The following is a 27,118-nucleotide window of genomic DNA, read 5'->3' as shown; positions in this document are numbered from 1 at the left end:
CAGATTAACCACGTAGACTAATTCCTAACACCAAAATGTCAGACACTGGTACAATTTATAAATAGTCTCTCTCCAGTGAAATGTTATCTATATATGGCTCCAATCTAGCAAAACCCTGAGAACGTCCACTGAAGTCAAAGTTATGCATGTGCTTTGCTGTCCTGGGACCTAGATAAGATAGTCACTCCCATGCTGACTCCCTATACCAATAACTAGTGTCAAGCTCTGAGCATGCCCAGTGTGAACTAAATTTATCCAAGAGGCTGGGCAGTGACACATTAAGCTGCGTGCTCCTGCAGTTAAAGAAGTTGCCCCCTCTGTTCTGACAACTTTGACTGCTAGGAACTTCTAACAGACTCTTCATATTAGAAGAAAAAATGTAACTAAAAGAAAGCAGGATCAAGAAAAACAAGAAATTGGCTGATTTTTTTTAAAGCGCATAGTTATGATGTGTCAACAGTAATAAGACTTCAGATTGTGCCTAAAAGAGAAGGTTATTACAGGAGAGTACTGTCAGTGCTCTGGCAAAATCTATAGCTTTAACTGAGCTTATCAGATTTGTGTGACACTAACTTTGGGAAAGGAGGATGAATTGGGAACTGCATAGAAAGGGAAAAAAGGGACCTCATTTGCAGACACAAACTGTCCCCTGCAGCAGCATGGATTTGTTTGATTACTGTTCTATCCTTAGCACTGTCATTTGAAAACAATACATTTCTCCCTCATTCGTTACTGATACAATCAGTGCCAAACAGTTGAGTAGAAATGTAAGACCTCTTCCTTCTGGGTAATTTAAGGTTTGGTTTCTCTCAACAATTTAAGTGTAACCCTTCTGCCTATCAGAGTTGGCAGCAACAAGGGCTGGGTTCAGTATCTAGGGGATCCATTCCAATAACACAATGCAAAACCGGCTCGAGCCCCCACCCAGTGACCTGGGACAAATATATACCACCCCCGCTGGGCGCCTCCAAGAGGCAATACTTCCCCTCTCGCAAGCACATAGTCTGAGTGTAGCAAAAAGCCTTTTAAAAACAGAGAGAAACAATGTGGCATTATGTTGGGGAAACACCACCAACGGGATTCATAACACAACCCACGAGCAAAACCCACCCCAAGCACATTGGGACGTGCCCTTTCCCTTTGGTTCTTGAGTCCAGCAACCCAAAATCACCCAAAGTCCCAAAAGTCCAATGCCCCAAAAGTCTCTGTCCTTGGTCAGGGCAGCCCCAGAGTTCAAAAGTTTATCTGCAGAGTTTTTACCTCCCAACCTGGGTGGAGATGGGGGGGGGGTGTTAAGGGGCACCTTTACGTGGTCCAACACTGATAGCCCCACCTCTCCATGGGGCTCTGCTCCACCAGCCGCTCTGCTCTGCCAGCCGCTCCACTCACTATGCTGCAAACGGCTCTACCATATAGCTTCAGGCTCCCCCACTACTTAACACAACACTCAGTGATTTCAGCTTGTAGTATGATAGCCTCAGTGCTGGTGCACCATTAGCCCAAAGTGAATTCAGCTCAGCAGCCTGTAACTAGACTCCTAATAGAATCAAAATTAGCTCTGATATTCCACAGTGGAGAGAGGAGGAAGTGCAATTAGCATGTAAGGCCCTCGGGGGCAGGGGGACATACCACCAGGTATTAATGCCTGTTCCCAGCCCCTCTCCATTCACAGAGTTTTAGAACCCATGTCCCTTGCCTAGCGAGTGCTACTTAGTTGATGGTGAGTCCTTCCATCATAACAAAAGGCCAAGTACAGTTCCACTGTCCTTGATTCCCATAATCAGGGTAATAGCAATTTATTCTTCCTGCCCCAATAACAGAGACACTGGGGATCCCACAGCAGCCAAAGTGATCATTTGGGCAGCTATGGCCTCATTCTAGGCGGGGTGGGTGTGCCTATGCAAATGAGATCAGCCCCTGAAGTTCTTTTCCACAACTTGCCAAACCTCACCACCAGATATAAGGGTGGAGCTCATCCTGACTCTGCTTACATCAGAATTACTCTCAAATAAAAGCAGGAAATGTTTATTAATCCTATTGGATAGATATGAATACAATTCCTGACGCTCTGTTATCAAAATTATCAGGTCTGTAACCAACAGCACTTCTGGACTACTCTCCCTGTCAATTCTGCACTTTCTCTTCCCTCTTCCATCAGCCCACTTTTGCCTACAGCTGCTGCACATTCTCCTTCTTGAATATGTTGCTGGCCTGTTCCAATGTATAATTCTCGATCTCCTGCAATCCTACTCTCACTTCTCTCTTCCATTGTCTACACTCAGGACTTGCCACTGCATTCAGATTCCCAGCTTATACACCATGCATTGCATCTGTTGATGACTAACCAGATCTGTAAAAGATACATCCAACCAGGACACTTAAGAGTCAATGTATCAAATAGTTGAGGACAAAAGAGGGCTATGACATGCTACCAGGCCATTATTTTAGTAGCTCGGCAGTATCAAGATATTCTTTCCCAGGGAAGTCTGGAATGCTACAGTGGATCTATCACTTTCAGAAGGAAGATTGATAAAATCAGTACTCTCCTCCAATGAAAACAAAAAGGAGCTCAGACCTCAAGTGCAGGGTGGTGACAAAGGCACAGTCTTCAACCATTTGTTCACAAAACTCTGCTCAAAACTATCCAATATCAGAAGACAAGATCCAATATATATTTAGATCTTCTTCTCCACACATGATTCTCCATTACTGGCCCCAAAATTCATCTCAAAACTTTGAAGATAAAGGTGTTCAGCTGCCTTTCTTTCTTCCTTAGTAAATGCCCAAGTCCCATATCCATACAAAAGAAGATCTAATGGGGAACTGCAGGAGGTCTATGGAGAATCAAAAATGCAGTAAATGTACTGAAATACCAATGACTTCAGTATGCTGGACAAGTAGTTAGGATAATAGAACACAGAACAGCCAAGTGTCTCTTGGAATGGCATCCTTATTGTGTCCAATCTCATGGCTGACCAAGGAGAAGGGGGAGAAATAATACTGAGCAAGATCTAAGAGCTCTTGAAGTGAATTACCAAATGGGGAAAAAATGTGCTTGATAGAAAAAGGTGTGTGTGTGTGTGGGGGGGGCAGATAGTGAGATGGGCCAAGAATCTTATTATCTGTAGAGCAGGAAGTAAGTAATGTATATTTAGAGTCTGAAATAACCTGGGATAGGAAGATAGTTCTTATGGCGGTCACAATGTCTTGAACTAACAGGGATGCTGTCAGCTGCATGGATTTGAAGTTAGTTAATTCAATAAACCTGGTGTCTATCAAAAGCCAGAAATGGCAAGAACTGAATTAACTGAGAAGGGAGTTCTAAAGTGCAGCAGGACAAACTTTTTATACTGTTACTGTTCCCAATTTAACACCATCCTGTATACATTTGCAAGATACAGACTCCAATGACCCCACCTTTGGAACAAAGGACCTCCTGTCTCTCTAAGGCCCTGTTTATGTTACAGAGTTAAGTCAATGATCATAAGCCACTTTAATTACATGGGTGTGCACGTCCACACAATGCCCCATCTGTCAGAGGATTGCACCCACAGTAGGTGCTCTTGCACTGACGGAGTGTTGCATTGTGGGTAGCTATCCCACTGTGCAACTTGACACCCTCTGCTGCTAGGAGCTCTGGGGATGCACACATCTTTATGGACTGTGTGAAAGCTGTGCACTGGGATTTTCTTTCCAGACCAGAAGATTCAAATTGGGGATGTGGAAATGCTTATAGTGATCCTGGAAGACCCTGCCTAAGCCTTGCTTACGTGGTTCATGAAGCTTTACACTGGGATCCTAGACGCCAGCAAGAGGTGCTTCAACAATAGGCTCAGCAGGTGCCGAATGACCTTTGAATGTGCCTTTGGCTGATTAAAAGGTTGCTGGTGCTGACTTTTTGGCATATTAGACCTCCATGAGGAAAATATTCTGGTGGTCATTGCAGCCTACTGTGCTCCGCATAACATTTGTGGAGTGAAGGGAGAAAACGTTCCCAAGGGTGGAATGCTAAGGTAGATTTTCTGGCTGCTGATTTTGAGAAGCCAGATACCAGGGCTATTACAGAGGCACAGCGGGAGGAGAGGGGGCTATTTGAATTAGGGTGGCTTTGAAGGAGCATTTTGACAATGAACCCTAGCAACGTGTCTTTATGTGATGCAGTTGGCCAGGCAATGTTCACTTGCTGCCTTGAATGACCCCGGTATTGCTTGCTTCCTGATGAGTGTTAATTGTACTGAGCAAATATTTTTGCCTATATCTACTGTGTTTTGCTATTAGCAACAACTAATGTGTGTATGTCACAAAGACTCATTTTATTTCAAAGACTAAAGTTTAATAACAGGACAAAACACAAAAATTTTGTCAAACAGGACATGGAAATGAGGAACAGTCTCTTGGTTATGGCCCTCATAGCTACATGTAACTCCAGCTTTCATTGTGAAACCAGACTTTAGGGGTGGAGTGCACGGGGTATGGCGAGGAACCAGGAACATGCGAGGAATGTGGTGAAATAGTTTGGGGAGGGCATGGAATGTAATTCTGTATTTACTGCAGGGGGAGTCATGTGTGGATGTGCTCAGACTGCAGCATAATGAGGGACTTGAGCATCTCTGTCTGGCCATCCAGTAGCTTTATCATCTGCGCCTGCCCCTATATCCGGTGTAGTGTAGTATAGTTTAATGTAGACAAGGCCTGAGTCTAGTTGACAGTAACATGACAGATCTATTGTCTTGGCTTGTGTGGCCTAGACACCAAGCACTTGTTTAGAGAGAGCTGTGCTAACAAAGAGCCTCCTAACTCACTCAGCCTGTGTCTTTATTATACAAACAGGATAGCTGGTATAATTTGCAGATAAAACAAAAATGGTAGTGGTAAATAATGGTTCAGTTCTCAAGAACAACCTGGATTGCATGGTAAGATGGACTCATTTGAAAAATATGCATTGTAATACAACTAAATGTAAGTCCATACATCTGTGAAAGAGATTAAGAGATCACAGTTATGGAGGAAACTGTATTTTGGAAAACAGTGACTCAGAAAGAGACTTTGTGGTTATACTAGACAAACAGCTGAATGAGCTTGCAATGCAGTGGCTAAGAGAGCAAATGAAATCCTGGGATGTATAGCCTTTTATTTTATTTAAAGTGGATTTAGTAATGTTGTATTACACCACCATGGGTTCAGCTCTGGTGGGTAGAATTTCAAGCTTAACAGAAAGAAAATGACAGGTTTCAGAGTAACAGCCGTGTTAGTCTGTATTCGCAAAAAGAAAAGGAGTACTTGTGGCACCTTAGAGACTAACCAATTTATTAGAGCATAAGCTTTCGTGAGCTACAGCTCACTTCCTCAGATGCATATCGTGGAAACTGCAGCAGGCTTTATATATACACAGAGAATATGAACCAATACCTCCTCCCACCCCACTGTCCTGCTGGTAATAGCTTATCTAAAGTGATCATCAGGTGGGCCATTTCCAGCACAAATCCAGGTTTTCTCACCCTCCACCCCCCCACACAAATTCACTCTCCTGCTGGTGATAGCCCATCCAAAGTGACAACTCTTTACACAATGTGCATGACAATCAAGTTGGGCTATTTCCTGCACAAATCCAGGTTTTCTCACATCCCCCCCACCCCCATACACACACAAACTCACTCTCCTGCTGGTAATAGCTCATCCAAACTGACCACTCTTCAAGTTAAAATCCAAGTTAAACCAGAACATCTGGGGGAGGGGGTAGGAAAAAACAAGAGGAAACAGGCTACCTTGCATAATGACTTAGCCACTCCCAGTCTCTATTTAAGCCTAAATTAATAGTATCCAATTTGCAAATGAATTCCAATTCAGCAGTTTCTCGCTGGAGTCTGGATTTGAAGTTTTTTTGTTTTAAGATAGCGACCTTCATGTCTGTGATTGCGTGACCAGAGAGATTGAAGTGTTCTCCGACTGGTTTATGAATGTTATAATTCTTGACATCTGATTTGTGTCCATTTATTCTTTTACGTAGAGACTGTCCAGTTTGACCAATGTATATGGCAGAGGGGCATTGCTGGCACATGATGGCATATATCACATTGGTGGATGTGCAGGTGAACGAGCCTCTGATAGTGTGGCTGATGTTATTAGGCCCTGTGATGGTGTCCCCTGAATAGATATGTGGGCACAATTGGCAACGGGCCTTGTTGCAAGGATAAGTTCCTGGGTTAGTGGTTCTGTTGTGTGGTATGTGGTTGTTGGTGAGTATTTGCTTCAGGTCGCGGGGCTGTCTGTAGGCAAGGACTGGCCTGTCTCCCAAGATTTGTGAGAGTGTTGGGTCATCCTTTAGGATAGGTTGTAGATCCTTAATAATGCGTTGGAGGGGTTTTAGTTGGGGGCTGAAGGTGACGGCTAGTGGCGTTCTGTTATTTTCTTTGTTAGGCCTGTCCTGTAGTAGGTAACTTCTGGGAACTCTTCTGGCTCTATCAATCTGTTTCTTTACTTCTGCAGGTGGGTATTGTAGTTGTAAGAAAGCTTGACAGAGATCTTGTAGGTGTTTGTCTCTGTCTGAGGGGTTGGAGCAAATGCGGTTGTATCGCAGAGCTTGGCTGTAGACGATGGATCGTGTGGTGTGGTCAGGGTGAAAGCTGGAGGCATGCAGGTAGGAATAGCGGTCAGTAGGTTTCCGGTATAGGGTGGTGTTTATGTGACCATTGTTTATTAGCACTGTAGTGTCCAGGAAGTGGATCTCTTGTGTGGACTGGACCAGGCTGAGGTTGGTGGTGGGATGGAAATTGTTGAAATCATGGTGGAATTCCTCAAGGGCTTCTTTTCCATGGGTCCAGATGATGAAGATGTCATCAATATAGCGCAAGTAGAGTAGGGGCTTTAGGGGACGAGAGCTGAGGAAGCGTTGTTCTAAATCAGCCATAAAAATGTTGGCATACTGTGGGGCCATGCGGGTACCCATAGCAGTGCCGCTGATCTGAAGGTATACATTGTCCCCAAATGTGAAGTAGTTATGGGTAAGGACAAAGTCACAAAGTTCAGCTACCAGGTTAGCCGTGACATTATCGGGGATAGTGTTCTTGACGGCTTGTAGTCCATCTTTGTGTGGAATGTTGGTGTAGAGGGCTTCTACATCCATAGTGGCCAGGATGGTGTTATCAGGAAGATCACCGATGGATTGAAGTTTCCTCAGGAATTATAACATTCATAAACCAGTCGGAGAACACTTCAATCTCTCTGGTCACGCAATCACAGACATGAAGGTCGCTATCTTAAAACAAAAAAACTTCAAATCCAGACTCCAGCGAGAAACTGCTGAATTGGAATTCATTTGCAAATTGGATACTATTAATTTAGGCTTAAATAGAGACTGGGAGTGGCTAAGTCATTATGCAAGGTAGCCTGTTTCCTCTTGTTTTTTCCTACCCCCTCCCCCAGATGTTCTGGTTTAACTTGGATTTTAACTTGAAGAGTGGTCAGTTTGGATGAGCTATTACCAGCAGGAGAGTGAGTTTGTGTGTGTATGGGGGTGGGGGGGGATGTGAGAAAACCTGGATTTGTGCAGGAAATAGCCCAACTTGATTGTCATGCACATTGTGTAAAGAGTTGTCACTTTGGATGGGCTATCACCAGCAGGAGAGTGAATTTGTGTGGGGGGGTGGAGGGTGAGAAAACCTGGATTTGTGCTGGAAATGGCCCACCTGATGATCACTTTAGATAAGCTATTACCAGCAGGACAGTGGGGTGGGAGGAGGTATTGGTTCATATTCTCTGTGTATATATAAAGCCTGCTGCAGTTTCCACGATATGCATCTGAGGAAGTGAGCTGTAGCTCACGAAAGCTTATGCTCTAATAAATTGGTTAGTCTCTAAGGTGCCACAAGTACTCCTTTTCTTTTTAGAAAGAAAATGAGTACTTGTGGCACCTTAGAGACTAACCAATTTATCTGAGCATAAGCTTTCGTGAGCTACAGCTCACTTCATCAGATGCATACTGTGGAAAGTGTAGAAGATCTTTTTATATACACACAAATCATGAAAAAATACCTCTTCCCACCCCACTCTCCTGCTGGTAATAGCTTATCTAAAGTGATCACTCTCCTTACAATGTGTATGATAATCAAGTTGGGCCATTTCCAGCACAAATCCAGGTTTTCTCACCCCCCTCTCCCACACAAACCCACTCTCCTGCTGGTAATAGCTTATCTAAAGTAAGTAAAGTAAGTAAGGAGAGTGGTCACCTGCCTTACAATCGGAGACTAGAGAAGCTCAATCTGTTTTGTTTAACAAAGTACCTACATTGGCAAGAGACTTCTTCCCCCCCAAGGAGTACAGTCACAAATTTAATTAACACTTTTTTTTAACGAGCTTCATCAGCATGAAAGCATGTCATTGGGAATGGTGGCCAAAGCGTGAAGGGGCATATGCATGTTTAGCATCTCTGGTACGTAAATACCTTGCAATGCCGGCTACAAAAGTGCTATGCGAACATCTGTTTTCACTTTCAGGTGACTTTGTAAATAAGAAGTGGGCAGCATTATCTCCGGTAAATGTAAACAAACTCGTTTCTTTGAGCGATTGGCTGCACAAGAAGTAGGACTGAGTGGACTTGTAGGTGCTAAAGTTTTGCATTGTTTTATTTCTGAGTGCAGTTATGTAACAAAAAAAATCTACATTTGTAAGTTGCACTTTCATGATAAAAACATTGCAGTATGGTACTTGTATGAGGTGAATTGAAAAATACTATTTCTTTTATCATTGTTACAGTGCAAATATTTGTAATAAAAATAATATAAAGTGAGCACTGTACATTTTGTACTTTCTTGCAATTGAAATCAATATATTTGAAAATGTAGAAAAAATCCAAAATTTTTAATAAATTTCAATTGGTATTCTATTTAACAGTGCGATTAAAATTGATTAATCATGATTAATTTTTTGAGTTAATTGTGTGAGTTAACTGCAATTAATTGACAGCTGTAGGTAAAAGTAAACAGTGTATCAAGTTGGGAAGAAATATCTAGTGGGTTATACTTCAGGGATCAGTGTTAAGACTGGGTTTATTTAACAGCTCCATGAATGTTCTTGAAATTAACAACATCTTAATGAAAATCCCAAGGGTTAAGAAGTTGGAATGGTTGCAGATAGCAGTGCGGGCAGACAGATTAGAAATACAGATATCTCTTTAAAATGTGAATCGCTTGGGACAATGCAAACTATTACAACCTAAATTCCCCGTAAGCTGCATGGCCACACAGCAGCCTATTTAGCGCTGCACAGGCACTCAGGGAACCTGCCCAGGGACCTGATGTGGCTGGGGGAGGGAGCCCCTCCCGCGGCCCCACCTAGCCCAGCCCCCAACCTGCCACAGTTGTGGTGGCCCCCTGCCCCCAACTATGCAGGGGCCCAGACCTGGCTGGGGCGTTGCAGCCCGGCCCAGACCCAGCTGAGGCTGAGGCTGGGGCGGCCCAGCCCAGACTTGTGGCCGGGTGCCTCTCCCTGAACCCCGTTGTGGTACAGCTGTTGCAGGTGGGGTGCCCCTCCCTGAACCCAGCCCTGGCTGGACATGCAGGGGCTGAGGGAAAGGCACCTATCCTGCGGCCCCAGACCTGGAGCTGCCACGGCAGGGAGAGGAGCCCCTCACCCCCAGCCCAGGTGCTGCTGTGGGGAGAGAAAGCTGGGAAGCGTCCTTTCTCTCCCCTCCACAGCCCCAGAGCATCTTCCTGCACCCCAAACCCCTCATCCCCAGCCCCACCTCAGAGCCCACATCTCCAGCCAGAGCCCTCATAACCCTGCACCCCATCCCTCTTCCCTAGTCCTGAGCCCTTTCCCAGGCTCCGAACCCCTCAGCCCCACCCCCACCACATGGATTTTATTATGTGCACCAATACAAAGGTGATGTGTGACACATCACCTCCATACTGGTGCACATAACAAAATTCATTCCACATATGGGTGGGAAAAATTAGAGGGAACACTTTACAACTGGGGAAAATAAACCAAAAATATATGTTTAGTAGGAAGGAGAAATCAGGGAAATAGTAATGGTGAAACAGACTAAGGATAGCAGTGGACAGCCAGTTAGACATGCCTTTTCAATACATGCTTTTGGTATAAACCTTGTATCTACATTATCTCTCATCTTTCCTTTTTTCCCCATCTTGTAAATTTAACAAGCCGGAGAATTTCTTTCAGGCAGAGTTTTATTGAAGTCATTATCTCTTTAATTTTCTTCCCTCTAGTTTCATAAGCAAGTATATCTAAATTTGTAATGTTGCATGCAATATTCTGTTTGCTGAATGCAATAGTTCTGGTGAGAAATTTGAATGTGGGATGAAAATATGCACATCATTTTAATCAACTATTCCATTAACATTGAATAAAGCTTGGTGACACAGCAGAACATGGTGATGAATTTGTTACACAAATATTTGGATTTAGGTGCATGTCAGCAATCAATCAATTTTCTACACTGAAAGCCCCTGTGTGTTAAAAGAAGGTAACTGCAAGTTTCATGGGACAGAGCATTTCTCTCAACAGATCCTAGGAAAGGTCTAAGGAGAACCTGCTAAAGCCAAAATGTTTTTGTGACTAACACTAATGCAGTGTATTGGAACTGGCCAGAGGACAGCCATTGCATTTTGCAACAACTCTTGAGATTTTGAAATTTGTTTAGTTATGCACTGGAACAATAGCAAAACATTTAGATCAGTTTAGCAAAATGGAATTGTGTTGTACGTCCATTTTCAGAGAGGGAAAAGGTAGGGTTTTTTTTACTAGTGTCTCTAAGTGAGCAGGGAGCCCTGCAACTCAGAAATCTTCCTGTCAAAAACTTCATCAAAACCAATATGTCACTGCACAATGTTTTAGCTTCAGTGAAATGGCATATTTTGACCAAAATACAGTTAATATAAAAAGTTCTGATCAGCTCTACTATGGATGTGTAAGCAGAGTCAGGATGAGTTCCACCCTGACATCTGGTGGTGAGGTGTGGCAAGTTGTGGAAAAGAACTTCAGGGGCTGATCTCATTTGCATAGGCACACCCACTCCGCCTAGAATGAGCCCATAGCTGCCCAAATGGTCACTTTGGCTGCTGTGGGATCCCCAGTGTCTCTGTTACTGGGAAGAATAAATTGCTATTACCCTGATTATGGGAATCAAGGACAGTGGAACTGTACTTGGCCTTTTGCTATGATGGAGGGACTCACCATCAACTAAGTAGCACTCGCTAGGCATGGTTCCAAAACTCTGTGACTGGAGAGAGGCATTAGTACCTGGGGGTGTGGGCTCTTTTCTGAGGGCCTGAAACATCAATTGCATCTGTCTCTCTCCATTGTGGAATATCAGTGCTAATTTTGGGTCTATCAGGAGTCTAGCTATCGGTGCTGAGCTGAATTCACTTTGGCCTTATGGTGTACCAGCACTGAGGCTCATACTACTACAAGCTGAAATCATTAAAGGGCTAAAATTACTAAGAGCTGAAATCACTGAGCACTCTGTTAAGTAGGGGGGAGCCTGAAGATCTATCGCAGAGTGGAACAGTTTGTGGGGACAGCTGGAGCAGCTTGTGGACTGGCTGGTGGAGCAGTTCACGGGAGCGGCTTGTGTGACGCGGAGCGGAGCAGTTTGTGGGACGGCTAGAGAGGCTCGTGGACCGGCTGGTGGAGCAGTTCGTGGGATGGCGGGAGCTGCTTGCGGAGCCGTTTGTGGGAGAGCTGGTGGAGCAGAGCGGAGCTGCAGGGCAGTCAGCTTCAGATCATGTAAGGTGCCCCTTACCTCTTCCCCCCCCACACACTCATTTTCACCCAGACTGGGGAGTAACACTCTGCACTCTTGAACTCTGGGGCTAGACTTTTGGGTTGTTGGACTTTTTGGACTTTGGGTGGTTTTGAGGTTGCTGGACTCGAGACGTTTGGGTTGTTGGACTCAAGAACCCAAGGGAAAGGACCTGGCCCAATTTGCTGGGGTGGGTCTTTGCTCATGGTTTGGTTGATGAAACCTAGTTCTCCCAATTTAATGCTGATGTCGTTTACCTCATGTTATTAAAGATTATCTGCTACACCGAGACTCTGTCCTTGCTAGAGGGGAAGTATTGCCTCTTTGAGGCACCCAGGGGTGTCTGTAAGATTTTCCCAGGTCACTGGGTTGGGGCTCGAGCCAGTTTTGCATTTGCTTTGAGGAGAGGGAACCCCTGTGTACTGAACCCGGCCCTTGCTGCTATCAACTCAGCCTAGCAGAAGGGTTACATATGTATGTGACTTTAAACATTCCTTTCCTACAAAGATAATTTTAGGAAGTTGGAGTAAACTGTGAGAATTCATTTCCAATGAGAAGTCTTTTTTTTTTTTTAATCTACCAACCAGCCCAAGGCTACTAGGGTTTTAAGAAGTATCTTCATTTATAAAAAGAAACAGAAAAGAAGCGTGGGAGGGGGGGTGATGTCTCAGTATATCAAACAAAGAATCTGTGAACCCACTATCCACACTTTCTCTTCACTTTCTTTTATTGTTTCCATCTTCCAAGTTTAACATGAGCTAAGTATCCAGCCCTATAATCAGTGTATCTCTATTGCAGTATTTGATTTGAAAAAGCCTGAGGGTCTTCCATATTCTCTTCCATTCTTATGTCATGTCCTGTCTGTCTGTCTCTCATGTTTAGTGTCCTGTCTACCTCTGGTTTCCTTCCTTCCCTCCACCCTGTAACCAATTTCTTGCCTAGCCTCTGGCTATCTCTACTTTCTCTCATTCCCAAATGTATTGTTCTCTCCAGAAGCTCCATTCTTGCAGCCTCACAATGAAATTTACTAAATTCCTGATAGCTGAGCTGATGCTTCAGTGATGGGGAATTTTAGTAAATTTTACTTTTTCTCTGCTCAGTGGGCAGACAGCAGAGAGCTGCATCAAGGGAGAACAACAAAAGTAGTAAGTTCTGAAAGGATTTTGCCAACAAGAATGAGTTCATTTGTATGATGTACATTGTATGATATCAAAAGAAACAACAGTACCCTGGGGCTATTAGATTCAGAATTTTTCTTATTCTTCATCCACTTCAAAGAAACTACTGACCTGCCTCTACCTCAAACCAATCCAGTTTTTATGATTCTGGAGTTCTGCTCTCTGTTTTGTCATTGACCTACTGTGACCTTGGGCAAGTTGCTGAACTTCTTTGCCTCAGTTTCCCCTTCTGTAAAATGAATATAATAGACCCCTATAAACCTACAATACTTAAGAACATATTTAAGTGCTTTATTGTTATTAGGGAATCAGACTCATATGCTTTACCAATTTGTAACATAGCACCCTATCTTATGTGTCACGATTCCGAGTAAGTTAGTTGTCAGATAATTCAGAGTATTATTTCTGTCTTCTAATTGGATAATTCTGCAACCAATTCTGCCACAAGTACTGTACTCAGTGTGAGTTTAAAATGCATTCTCTCCATGAACATAACTATTCCTATAAAATTAGCCACATGATGGAAAAGTGGGCGTAAGCACAGCTGATGCAAATTAATTTCCTAATCCAGATGAAAATTCCCACAAATATATTTGCAGGATTCACCCAGGTCTAGTGCTTACCACGTGAAGGGATCCTTCTCACAGATTGTAGCGTGATACTTTGGAAACTTATGTTACACAGGCAGGATAAAAAAAGTAATTGGCAGAGAAGACACTCTGCAGACACTCTGCAGGCCGCTGAATGCATCCGATCAAGTGAGCTGTAGCTCACAAAAGCTTATGCTCAAATAAATTTGTTAGTCTTTAAGGTGCCACAAGTACTCCTTTTCTTTTTGCGAATACAAACTAACACGGCTGCTACTCTGAAACCTGCAGACTCACGTACAACATTGGCAACAGCTACTTCAATTTCCAGGTCCTTGTTCTATTCAGCCCTTAAGAACTCACTGTGCAGTTTTGCCCTGCACGAGCTAAAGAATGGATGAGATGGGACCTCATGGTTTTGTTTTCCAACTTCTGTGATTCTCCCCCTCATGCACACCTAGCCCCAGGCCTGTGAGACAGTCAGGTCCTTCAACCCATAGAATAATTGATACCGTCAGTAGTTAATCTTCCATCTTGTTGTTTGTCCAGTATGGTACAAGGAAACATACACTGTGACATTTGAAGAGAGAAAGCCGCTTCAGAAGCAGCTAGAGTAGGGCTTGCTATAATTTGGAGGGAAGGAGGTAAAATGGGGCCCAGCTATAGACACCCTTCTCCCAGGTTTCTATGGTTTTGCCTGGACTTTATCTGCCCTGTGCTGGCTGTTTACTCCAACCCTCCTGCTCCCTCAGTCTCTTCACCTCAGCTGCACTCCACAGCTATCCATCCTACCCACTCCTCCTCTGCCCTGTCCTCCTCGCTCTCCTTCCCTGTTCTTTTCATTTAATTGATCCCTTCCTAACTAAATACACCTCCCAAAAATGGTGGCACTAATATGATATTTGCCATCACATTGTGTGTTCTACCCCTTCCCCCACCCTGGGTCTGGCTTGTCTGTTTAGATTTTAAGCTCTCTGGGGCAGAGAGCTTCTACCCTTTGTATAGTGCCTAAAATAGTGGGACCACATTCTTGATTTGGTCCTTAGGCACTACGAGCAGGATGATGATTTATTTGCATCACCATACCACCTAGGAGCCCTAGTCATGGAGCATAACACCATTGAGCTAGGCTCTGTAGAAACACGGAACAAAGAGATGGTCCCTGTCCCCAAAGAGAGTACAATCTGAATAATAACAATATAAAAAAGAAGCTGATGTAGTAGCCTGAAATTAATTAGAAGAGAGTCAGATAGCTAACGTGTCCCAAACGAGAGGGGTATAAAGGAAGATGAAATGTGGGTAGGAAGCAGGAATATGGTAACCCCGATGAAGTGAGCAGTAGCTCACGAAAGCTTATGCTCAAATAAATTTGTTAGTCTCTAAAATGCCACAAGTCCTCCTTTTCTTCTTCCCATTTTTATAGTTTCCATATACAATTCTTTTATTCTTATCACTTGGATTTTTGGATTGTGGCATGGCATGAATATTAGTATACTCATAGTGATGATGCCTGAAAGGCATCTCTGCCTTTGTTCCTGTTGGCTACAAAATGCTTTTGTCTCACTTGCAATCCCTTGCTAAAAATAATAGGATGTATAAGTATGCATCCTTATGTTCCTACAGAAAAATATTCGAAAGTAATTCAGCACAGTGTAATTTATACTCATGCAGAGGGCTTTATCTCTGAGAGATTCCAGACAATGGCAGTGAATACTTTATCTTCCTCCCAGAAGCCGCTCAGATGTTGTCATGCTTCCTACTAAATGCACATTTAATTTGGGGGAGACTGGAGATATTATGGGCAACAATAAGAAAAGGAGTACTTGTGGCACCTTAGAGACTAACCAATTTATTAGAGCATAAGCTTTCGTGAGCTACAGCTCACTTCATCAGATGCATATCGTGGAAACTGCAGCAGACTTTATATATACACAGAGAATATGAACCAATACCTCCTCCCACCCCACTGTCCTGCTGGTAATAGCTTATCTAAAGTGATCATCAGGTGGGCCATTTCCAGCACAAATCCAGGTTTTCTCACCCTCCACCCCCCCACACAAATTCACTCTCCTGCTGGTGATAGCCCATCCAAAGTGACAACTCTTTACACAATGTGCATGACAATCAAGTTGGGCTATTTCCTGCACAAATCCAGGTTTTCTCACATCCCCCCCACCCCCATACACACACAAACTCACTCTCCTGCTGGTAATAGCTCATCCAAACTGACCACTCTTCAAGTTAAAATCCAAGTTAAACCAGAACATCTGGGGGGGTGGTAGGAAAAAACAAGAGGAAACAGGCTACCTTGCATAATGACTTAGCCACTCCAAGTCTCTATTTAAGCCTAAATTAATAGTATCCAATTTGCAAATGAATTCCAATTCAGCAGTTTCTCGCTGGAGTCTGGATTTGAAGTTTTTTTGTTTTAAGATAGCGACCTTCATGTCTGTGATTGCGTGACCAGAGAGATTGAAGTGTTCTCCGACTGGTTTATGAATGTTATAATTCTTGACATCTGATTTGTGTCCATTTATTCTTTTACGTAGAGACTGTCCAGTTTGACCAATGTACATGGCAGAGGGGCATTGCTGGCACATGATGGCATATATCACATTGGTGGATGTGCAGGTGAACGAGCCTCTGATAGTGTGGCTGATGTTATTAGGCCCTGTGATGGTGTCCCCTGAATAGATATGTGGGCACAATTGGCAACGGGCTTTGTTGCAAGGATAAGTTCGTGGGTTAGTGGTTCTGTTGTGTGGTATGTGGTTGTTGGTGAGTATTTGCTTCAGGTTGCGGGGCTGTCTGTAGGCAAGGACTGGTCTGTCTCCCAAGATTTGTGAGAGTGTTGGGTCATCCTTTAGGATAGGTTGTAGATCCTTAATAATGCGTTGGAGGGGTTTTAGTTGGGGGCTGAAGGTGACGGCTAGTGGCGTTCTGTTATTTTCTTTGTTAGGCCTGTCCTGTAGTAGGTAACTTCTGGGAACTCTTCTGGCTCTATCAATCTGTTTCTTTACTTCTGCAGGTGGGTATTGTAGTTGTAAGAAAGCTTGACAGAGATCTTGTAGGTGTTTGTCTCTGTCTGAGGGGTTGGAGCAAATGCGGTTGTATCGCAGAGCTTGGCTGTAGACGATGGATCGTGTGGTGTGGTCAGGGTGAAAGCTGGAGGCATGCAGGTAGGAATAGCGGTCAGTAGGTTTCCGGTATAGGGTGGTGTTTATGTGACCATTGTTTATTAGCACTGTAGTGTCCAGGAAGTGGATCTCTTGTGTGGACTGGACCAGGCTGAGGTTGGTGGTGGGATGGAAATTGTTGAAATCATGGTGGAATTCCTCAAGGGCTTCTTTTCCATGGGTCCAGATGATGAAGATGTCATCAATATAGCGCAAGTAGAGTAGGGGCTTTAGGGGACGAGAGCTGAGGAAGCGTTGTTCTAAATCAGCCATAAAAATGTTGGCATACTGTGGGGCCATGCGGGTACCCATAGCAGTGCCGCTGATCTGAAGGTATACATTGTCCCCAAATGTGAAGTAGTTATGGGTAAGGACAAAGTCACAAAGTTCAGCCACCAGGTTAGCCGTGACATTATCGGGGTACACAATGTCACCATAAGTGATGCTGGACATGATTTTCCATTCCCTTGCATCTTGCAGTCATTTACAGCAGTGCAAAGTGAGTAAAAAGCTCTACCAAATCAGATCACTATCCAGTTTACAAAAACACTTAATGCCATTGCATGGGAAAATAATATTGCATGAGCAGATGAGCAATAATTTAATTTAGCATTTGCATTGCAATCAAGGTTATGGTTTGCACAAACTAAATGTACAATTGTGCATGCATTTCTGTATATGTGTCTGTCTTATGACCCTCTTCATTATAGCATTTGAGTACCTCTGGTAGACAAATACTCTTGAAAATTTAACCTTTACTGTGCTTGGTTTCTCTTTTTTTTTTCCATTTAAAGATGGTACCATACCTTTAACAACACAGTTTCCCCACTTCTGTTGGGGCATTTGCTCAGTCAATACATACTCTGAGACAAAAATGCCAACTATTGAATACCCAAGTCACTTTTTACAACAAACCAGGTTTTCTTTAGATTTGTCCCATCCAGTTACTGACCAGGAATGTAAAATCATACAAGATAACTGCCTCAAATAGTTTGATTTCAGACCCTGATCCAAAAAGACCCAAGATACGTTCATCAACCAAAGTTTAGGCCACAGTTTTGACTACAAGACTTCACAGATTTGTGAAACATAGAAAGACTTTTTGCAAACCAACTGTAGCTCTGACTGAAAGCCTGAGGAAATCAAAGGAAAGATTCCCATTCATGTCAGTGGATTTAGGATCATGCTCCAAGAAGACAAATCATTAATACAGTGCAGTGGTAGAACTTCAGACTGCAGAGCAATGAAGACTACTGTTTCAATATAACTTTAAAAATTGCTAGGATTAAACTGATAGAACTTTCAGAAGTTGGAAACCTAATAAATCATATCCAACAGATTAATTTAGTGAAACATTTCCCAGAGTTGTTCAGTTTTGGCATTACAACCTCTCAGCATTTCTGGTAACATGTTGTACTTGACCGCTAATTGTTTTTCTTGGTCATGAAATTCAGTCATCCGCTATATGTCTCATGCAGAAATACTATCTGTTTGGTGTTATCAATTTAAACTATTTTATTAACATTGTGGAAAAGGCTTCCCCCCACACTTTATGTGGAGGGATGAGTTAGTGGTATTTGGATAGAAGTAGTACAGGTCTGATATGACTACAGAATGAAAGACAAAATAAATCTGAACTCAGAAAATAGCTAATCTGAAAACTAAATGTAAATGTGTAGCGGGGCAATTACCCTGCTCTGGTAGAAAAAGGCTAGGCTAACTGGGGAAGCAACCACAGCTGGGGCCACGACCCAATCAGGCCACACCTAGCCCTGTTATAAGGGCTGAGGGCAAAGGTGGGTCAGAGTTTCTCTCTTTGGTGAAAGAAGGACCTAGCTACCTGAAGGAGCAAGGGTACATGAGGCTGAGCAGTGCTGGGGAGCTCCAGCCTGGCAACTCCCCAGGCTGAGGCCTTGGGTAAGGCCTAAGAAGGTACTGGGGCTGCAGAGGGGCAGTCTGGGAATATGCAGAGGCAGCTGGTCCAACCCCCTTGCCAATGATGAGTGGCCATTACAGACTGAAGTTTGCCCCAGTGAGAGGGGGCTAGATGATGACTGGCAGTAGCCACTGAGGCAAGGGGGGTGTAGAGGGTTGGGGGTTCCCCTGGGAGGGGAAACCCAGTGTGTGGGGGTACTGTGGTAAGCAGAACCTCAGGGTAAGGGGCACCAGGGTCTGGGAGGGACACAGGGCCTGAGGCAGGTGAGACACCAGCTAGCAGAGGGCGCTCAGGGAGTCCTGAAAGAGCTAATTCCCAAGATAACCAGCAGGAGGCAATGCAATGGTGAGGCTTCGCTACAAAGAAAACACTGTTCCTCACTCAGTGGACACTCAGTGCTTCTGTTTACAGCCCCTGGTCCTTGAAACAAGGAGCTTGTTAGAGAGTACATAACTAGGAATAAGCATGACAGATGTTCTGCAGATGACAGAACAAGGAGCAATGGTCTCAAGTTGCAGTGAGGGAGGTCTAGGTTGGACATTAGGGAAAGCTATTTCACTAAGAGGCACTGCACTGGGTTACCTAGGGAGATGGTGGAATCTTGACAAAGCCCTAGCGGGAATGATTTAGCTGGCGTTGGTCCTGCTTTGGGTAGGGGGCTGGACTAGATGATGACCTGAGGTCTCTTCCAACTCTAATCTTCTATGATTCTATGTGAGTTCAGGAAACCAGATATTAGGCTCTTGACTCTTAGACAAGGCCAGCAGAAAAGGGAGACCCTGGGTTGTGGGAAAAAACTGGGAGAGGTCACTCTACATGGACCAGGGAGAGAGGTCAAGGGGCTGGAGAAATCCTAGTATGACCTTCAACACAGTAGCCAGATAGAGGTCTGATGGATTATAGAACCCAGAAGGACTGTACTTCAAGGCCTAGAATGAAGTCTGCAGAGAACACTGCACCAAGCAATGAGTCTAGTGGAGCCAAGCAGAAGGCTGATGGATAACAGATGGAGGCCCGTGAGACCGTGGTGCAGGGAAGAGTGAGGGGACTGCTTGTTTATTGTGTGTAAGGGGCTCCTGAGACCAAGAGGCAGAAAGGTCTAAGCACAAATGGGGAAGGACTATTTGTGAACTTCCTGCTGCCCAGGAGGAGCAATTGCTTGTTTACTGTCTGTCTAAGAAACCAGATGCTAAGAAGGGATGTTGCTTAAACACATGTGGATGTGTATGCATTCACAAAAGGGGAAACTGAGTCAGCAGATACATGAACTGACTGGATGAGAAAACCCCTAGTATGAGGGTCAAACCCCTAATACAAATCAAGTCCTAATAAACAGTGTCAATATAGTTAGCTTTCTATTAATTTCATTACTCTTGGTTCTAGGAGGTTGTTTTAATAGAACAACATTAGCAGTTGATGAACCCCACTTGCTATATTGTGGTATGGAACCAGATTACTGAGCAGTGGGCAAGGCAGAGCAATACTACCCTATGGGGAGCTCCAGAAGGGTGCAATCTCTCCTGAAACTCTCTAGGCAGCAAAGGGAAGCATGAATACTGCACAATTTTTTGGATCATGCAATAGGCTCCCCTCTCTGTAGCTGTCCAGCTCCATGCGTGGAGCCCCCATTTCACCTCCACCCTACTCCCCTTTGCAGTGATTTATAACCTTTGGGGGCTCAAAGGGACCTGGCCCTCTGCTCCCTTAAAGGCAGGGAATGGGCACAGGGAGGGGTCCTTTTAGGTTCTCTAGCCTTCATGCCTGCACAAGATCAAGGGGCAGTTTGGTTCAAAGTCAGTATGGGCCCAATTCTGCGGTTCTATGGCAAAACTCTTACTGAATTCAATGGGACTTCAGCTTGAGTCAGGACTGCAGGACCAACCCCAATATTAAAATAATGGCAAAAACTTAATCACAAACAGTTTTCAAGCAAAAAGTAATCTATGTGTACACATAGTTAATTGTTCTGAGCATGTGCATAAGTAGCTAGATACTGCCTGTTCTCGGTACTTGAGAAATTGGCAGTGGAAAAAACTAAATTTTCAATGAGACTTTAATATCTCAGCTGAGTCTTTTAGGCATTTCAAAGCAATTGTCACAATTAACGTTGTGGGATGCTTCCCCTGCTTCCCACCATCTGGGCCACATCAATTCATTGGGATAGACTACATGTTCGTAAAGCTGTATCTTCATTACTTTTTTGTCAGAAAGAGAACAAAGTCTTTTGGGCTTCTGGGGGACTTAAATAGGACTTGTTCTGAGCTGATAAATAGATACAAGTAATTCCTGTGCAAACTGTATACAATAGATTGCATCACTTCCTCATCATAACTGGTAACCACTTATAATAGGTAAGTCCTCAGCTTACATCATTTATGTATAACAGCAGGTCTTTTCTTGTAGAAAGTTGCTCTGAAAACCTACATTGGACCTTTGGATCTCCCACTAGAAAGACATGTAACCTTTAGCATATTTTAACATAGTATTTGGATTGTAGTGAAGCTGCATACTTTACTAACTAGTTCATATTTGGATACATTTTTTTAAAGCGCAACTTGACCGAATTACTATCAACCTGATGAGGTCAAAGGTGGCACCCATTAATCTTCTTTATTTGACATAAAACTTTTGGGACACTGAACTTAGTTCCAGTCACACTGAGGTTCAGATCTTCAAAGGTACTTAGGCACCTGTGATCCTAAGCGTCCTGTAGTCACACCCTACTCACCGGTGCAATGACATTTGAACAAACTATGCCTTGCGGGGCATCATTTGAAAACTAATAACACACTGGTCAATAATACCATTGTGGAATACATGTGACAATGCAGCATGTGAACTTATGGATGTCCTCTGATACTACATTTTAAAGTCTCTATTTTAACAAAGTAGAAACAGGTCTGCCCAAGACTTGAACACAAACAGAGCCATCAAAGCTCACAAAGTGGTTAGTGAGTCAACATATCTGGATCATAAAGAATTGTGTATTTGCTTGTCTAACCAACCTAGTAATTGGGCAGAGACAATGAAGGTATATTTACATAAAACTTACACAAAATAACACTTACAACAAAGCCATCAAGCTAACAGGGGAACAAGGTAATGACTCATCTGTCAACTGGAACGAAGGAGACTCCACCCCCAGGAAGCTTTCCTGCTTCTTGAAGCAGGGTCAGTGAACTTTAGAGATATGCTTCTCGACAGTTTACTGAACTATTAAGATAGGGACAGTGAACCCCTAAGATACTGAAGAGGACAAAGGAAACCAGCACCTTGTACTTCTGTGGGACATCCGGACTGAAAGACCATCAGCTATGCTGGACAAGAGTAACTGGAGAGCAAAATCATATTAAAATAAGTTTGTGTCTTGCTAGATTAAGTTTCAGACTTTTAGATGCGTGTTTTCACTTTTATTTGCTTGTAACCATCTCTACTTTATTTCTTTTACTTGGTATCACTTAACCGATGACCTGTTGTTAATAAACCTGGTCCTGATCTACACTACAGTTAGGTCAAAGCAAGGCAGCTTATGTCAACCTAACTCTGTAAGTGTCTACGCTAAAATTTCACTCCCACTGTCATAACTGCCACGCTATGCCAACTTAACTCCACCTCCATGAAAGGCTTAGAGTCAATGACAATGTAGTTAGGTTGATGCAATGTCAGTGTAGGCACTGTTTCTTACATTGACTGTTGCTGGCTTTCAGAAGCTGTCCCATGATACCCCACACTGACCGTTCAATTGGTAAAAGTGGTCTTGGTGAGGAGGTGCACTGCTAACACAAGGAGCATAGTGTGGATATGCAAAAGCAATTTAATTACCATGGCAACTGTATGCTGACATAACTTAGGTCAACATAATTTTGTAATGTAGATGTGACCTACTTTTATTTTAATCTGAACGAATCCAGTGCTGTGTTTGGACTGAAGTATTTAACTCCAATTAATATGGCAAGCTTCTGGGTATTGTGTCTTTAAAGGACCTGTCAAGATTCCTTCCCCACTCTGAACTCTAGGGTATAGATGTGGGGACCTGCATGAAAACCCCCTAAGCTTATTTTTACCAACTTAAGTTAAAACTTCCCCAAGGTACAAACTATTTTACCTTTTGCCCTTGGACTTTTTTTGCTGCCACCACCAAGCGTCTAACAAATATATAATTGGGAAAGAGCCCGCTTGGAAACGTCTTTCCCCCAAAATCCTCCCCAAACCCTACACCCCCTTTCTTGGGGAAGGCTTGATAAAAATCCTCACCAATTTGCATAGGTGAACACAGACCCAATCCCTTGGATCTTAAGAACAATGAAAAAGCAATCAGATTCTTCAAAGAAGAATTTTAATAGAAGAAAAAGTAAAAAGAATCACCTCTGTAAAATCAGGATGGTAAATACCTTACAGGGTAATTAGATTCAAAACATAGAGAATCCCTCTAGGCAAGTTACAAAAAGACACAAAAACAGGAATCTACATTCCATTCAGCACAGCTTATTTTCTCAGCCATTTAAAGAAAACATAATCTAACACATCTCTAGCTAGATTACTTACTAAGTTCTAAGACTCCATTCCTGTTCTGTCCCCGGCAAAAGCATCACACAGAAAGCGAGAGAGCCTTTGTTTATCTCCCCCCCCCCCGGTTTTGAAAGTATCTTGTTTCCTCATTGGTAATTTTGGTCAGGTGCCAGCGAGGTTATCCTAGCTTCTTAACCCTTTGCAGGTGAAAGGGTTTTTCCTCTGGCCAGGAGGGATTTTAAAGGTGTTTACCCTTCTCTTTATATTTATGACAGGAGCAAACCTTATTATTACTCTCCATGATCCACGAGAGTTGGACACTTCAGGAAAGATGATGTTGGGGAAATTTGGGACTGGGGTACGGTGAGGTCACTGGCTAGAAGTACTCAAGTTTGGTGGAGACCAGAGTGTTGCTGTGAGTATAACAAGTAGGCTGCTGGAGTCAGAGTTACTGAACCAGAGCTGCTTATCACACAGTTGCAATGCATATTTGTATATTGGCTGGGAATGTCCAGACAAGGGAGCTACAGCAACTAAGCATTATAAGGCACACCTGGTTACAAGGCAGGCGGTGACCCAATCTGTCACTGGTCTGTACTGTACCCTAAGTGTGATAGCACCTACCTCCCATTGCAATCAGTTGGAGCTAGGCACCTAAACAGCTTTTGAAGATCTGGGCCTGAATGTTAACCTTCACATATGCAATGACAAAATAAAGAGAACTAGTTAACACACAACTTTTTCCCCAGAGTGGCGGCTCTAGTGTTCTTTCAAGCTGCATCTAATTACGTGATTGCAATAATAAGTTACTCAGTTGGGCATAAAATGATGTTAAAACTGAATACTAATACAGTGTATTCTCTTGATTCAAAGATAGTTAATACAAACACTGAGGTGGCATCCTAACATGGCCTTCATTTTCTGAAGAGACAAACTAATTTTATATTCGGTACTCCTATAGCAAACACTGTTAAATGAAGGCATGAGACACTATGCAGTTTGTATAATTTTGCAGATTCATTTTTCTTTTTTAAATCACCAAGAAGGACACACACAACCCTATTTACAGTGAAGATATGCAGCCCATATATATGAAGGCTTTCCTTCATTGCAGTGGCAGAATGGTTTGTAAAAGTATCTGTTGAATCCTTTGGGGAAAATAATATATCCTGCAAAGTTCTGTATCAGGCCTCATGGAAGGTGTTTGGACAAACTGTGAATGCTCATCTAAATGGAAAAATCTTCTGGCTGTTTAATTAAAGAGTTTGTGCAAGAACAAGGACTTCCTAGGTAATTATTTGAATATTAGAGATTTAGCAAATACATAGCAAGCCAATGTGCATACACTTTACAACACAGTCTGACCACATCCTGAAATAATTGTTTTCTCATGGAGACTCAATAAGCATGTCTTCTTAGAAACAATAGCAGTCATTGCCAGTTTATAGATTTTAAAAATGTATGCAAATATGCTTCCCAGGAGTTCTCACAACATACTATCATGCATTAAACAAATGTAGATTTGCACTAGGTCTTTGCAAGCAATTGTTCTTAATTCCTTACCCTATTATCCAGCACAGCTTGAGAAAATGCTCTCTGAGTTATCTCTTCTAAAGCAAAGGGCTGTGGATTTTATATTCCTTGAGACTCAAATAACAAAAATTGGTTGTTGTTAGCAGCAGACTGGTCTCCCATGGAACTTTATTCTCCAGATCTCTGTTTTTCACAGATCTTAACAAGTCTCTTCATTTCTAAATGACAGGAGAATAGATAATATAATGCATTTTTTAAGGCTCCAGAGACAGTCCTGGGAGTTACAGGCCAGTAAGCCTAACTTCAGTACAAGGCATATTGGTGGAAACTATACTAAAGAACAAAATGATCAGACATCTAGATGAACACGATATGTTGGGGAAGAGTCAACATGGTGCTTGTAAGGGGAAATCATGCCTCACCAATCTATTAGAATTTTTTTCAGGGTATTGACAAGCATGTGCACAAGGGTGATCCAGTTGATACTGTGCACTTGGACTTTCTGAAAGCCTTTCACAATGTTCCACACAAAAGGCTCTTAAGTAAAGTAAGCAATCCAGAGATAAGAGAGGAGGTCATCACTAACTGGTGAAAATACAGGAAACAAAGGGTAGGAATAAATGTTCAATTTTAACAATAGAGAGAGGTAACTAGTGGCGTTCCCCAAGGATCTGTATTGGGACCAGTGCTGACCAACATAGAATCATAGAAATATAGGACTGAAAGGGACTCCAATAGATAGTCCAGTCACCTGCACTCAAGCCAAGACTAAGTAATAAGTAGGCCCGTCCTGATAGGTGTTTGTCTAAGCTATTCTTAAAAACCTCTAATGACAGAGATTCCACAACCTCCCTAGGCAATTTGTTCCAGTGCTTAACCACACAGACAATTAGGACATTTTTACTACTGTCCAACCTAAACCACCCTTGCTACAATTTAAGCCCACTGCTTCTTGTCCTATCATCAGAGGTTAAGAAGAACATTTTTCACCCTCTCCCTTGTAATAACCTTTTGTGTACTTGAAAACTGTTATCATATCCCACCTTCATTCTTCTCCAGACTAAACAAACCCAATATTTTCATTCTTTCCTCATAGATCATCTTTTTTTAGATCTTTAATCATTTTTGTTGCTCTCCTCTGGACTTTCTACAATTCATCTACATCTTTCCTGAAATGGACACAGTACTCCAGTTGAGGCCTTATCAGTGCAGAGTAGAGTGTCTTGCTTAGAACACTTCTGCTAATACATTCCAGAATGATGTTTGTGTGTTTATTTGTATTTTTGAAATGGTGTTACATTGTTGGCTCATTTAGCTTGTGATCCACTATAACACTCAGATTGCTTTCCGCAAATCTCCTTCCTAGTCAGTCATTTCCCATTTTGTATGTGTACAATTGATTGTTCCTTCCTAAGAATGCTTTGCATTTGTTCTTATTGAATTTCATTCTATTTACAGCCACCATTTCTCCAGTTTGTCCAGATCATTTTGAATTTTTATCCTATCCTCCAAAGTACTTGCAACCCGTCTCAGTTTGGTATCATCTGCAAACTTGATAAGTGTACTCTCTCTGCCATTATCTAAATCATGGATGAAGATATTGAACATACCCAGAACTGATCCCTTTGGGACCCCACTCAATATGCCCTTCCAGCTTGACTGTGAACCACTGATAACTACTCTCTGGGAATGGTTTTCCAAACAGTTATGCACCTACCATATAGTGGCTCCATCTAGGCTATATTTCCCTAGTTTGTTTCTTAGAAGGTCATGTGAGATAGTAACAAAAGCCATAATAAGATCAAAATCAACCACATCTACCTCTCTTACCCCCTACCCACAAGGTTTGTTACCCAGTCAAAGAAAGCTATTAGGTTGGTTTGACAGGATTTGTTCTTGACAAATCCATGCTATTACTCATCACCTTTATTATCTTCTAGGTATTTGCAAATTGATTGCTTAATTATTTGCTCCATTATCTTTCTGGGTACTGAAGTTAAATTGACCGGCTATAATTGCCCAGGTTGTCCTTATTTTCCTTTTTTTAGATTGTCTTTATATTTGCCCTTTTCCAGTCCTCTGGAATTTCTCCAGTCTTCCATGAGTTTTTGAAGATAATTGCTAATGGATCATATATCTCCTCAGTCAGCTTCTTGAGTATTCTAGGATGTACAGCATCAGATGCTGGTGAGTTGAAGATCTATAACTTATCTAAGTAATTTTTTACTTGTTCTTTCCCTATTTTATCTTCAGATCCTATTCCATTTCCACTGGCATTCACAATGATAGATATCCGATCGCTACTAATCTTTTTGGTGAAAAATGAAACAAAAAAGGCATTTAGCACTTCTGCCATTTCAAAGTTTTCTGTTTGTTGTCTTTTCCTCCTCATTGAGTAGTGGGTTTACCCTGTCCTTGGTTTCCCTCCTGCTTCATAG

Source organism: Lepidochelys kempii, chromosome 4, assembly GCF_965140265.1.
Source record: "Lepidochelys kempii isolate rLepKem1 chromosome 4, rLepKem1.hap2, whole genome shotgun sequence".
NCBI lineage: Eukaryota > Metazoa > Chordata > Testudines > Cheloniidae > Lepidochelys > Lepidochelys kempii.
The sequence above is the reverse complement of the archived record's forward strand: the minus strand, read 5'-3'. Positions refer to the sequence as shown.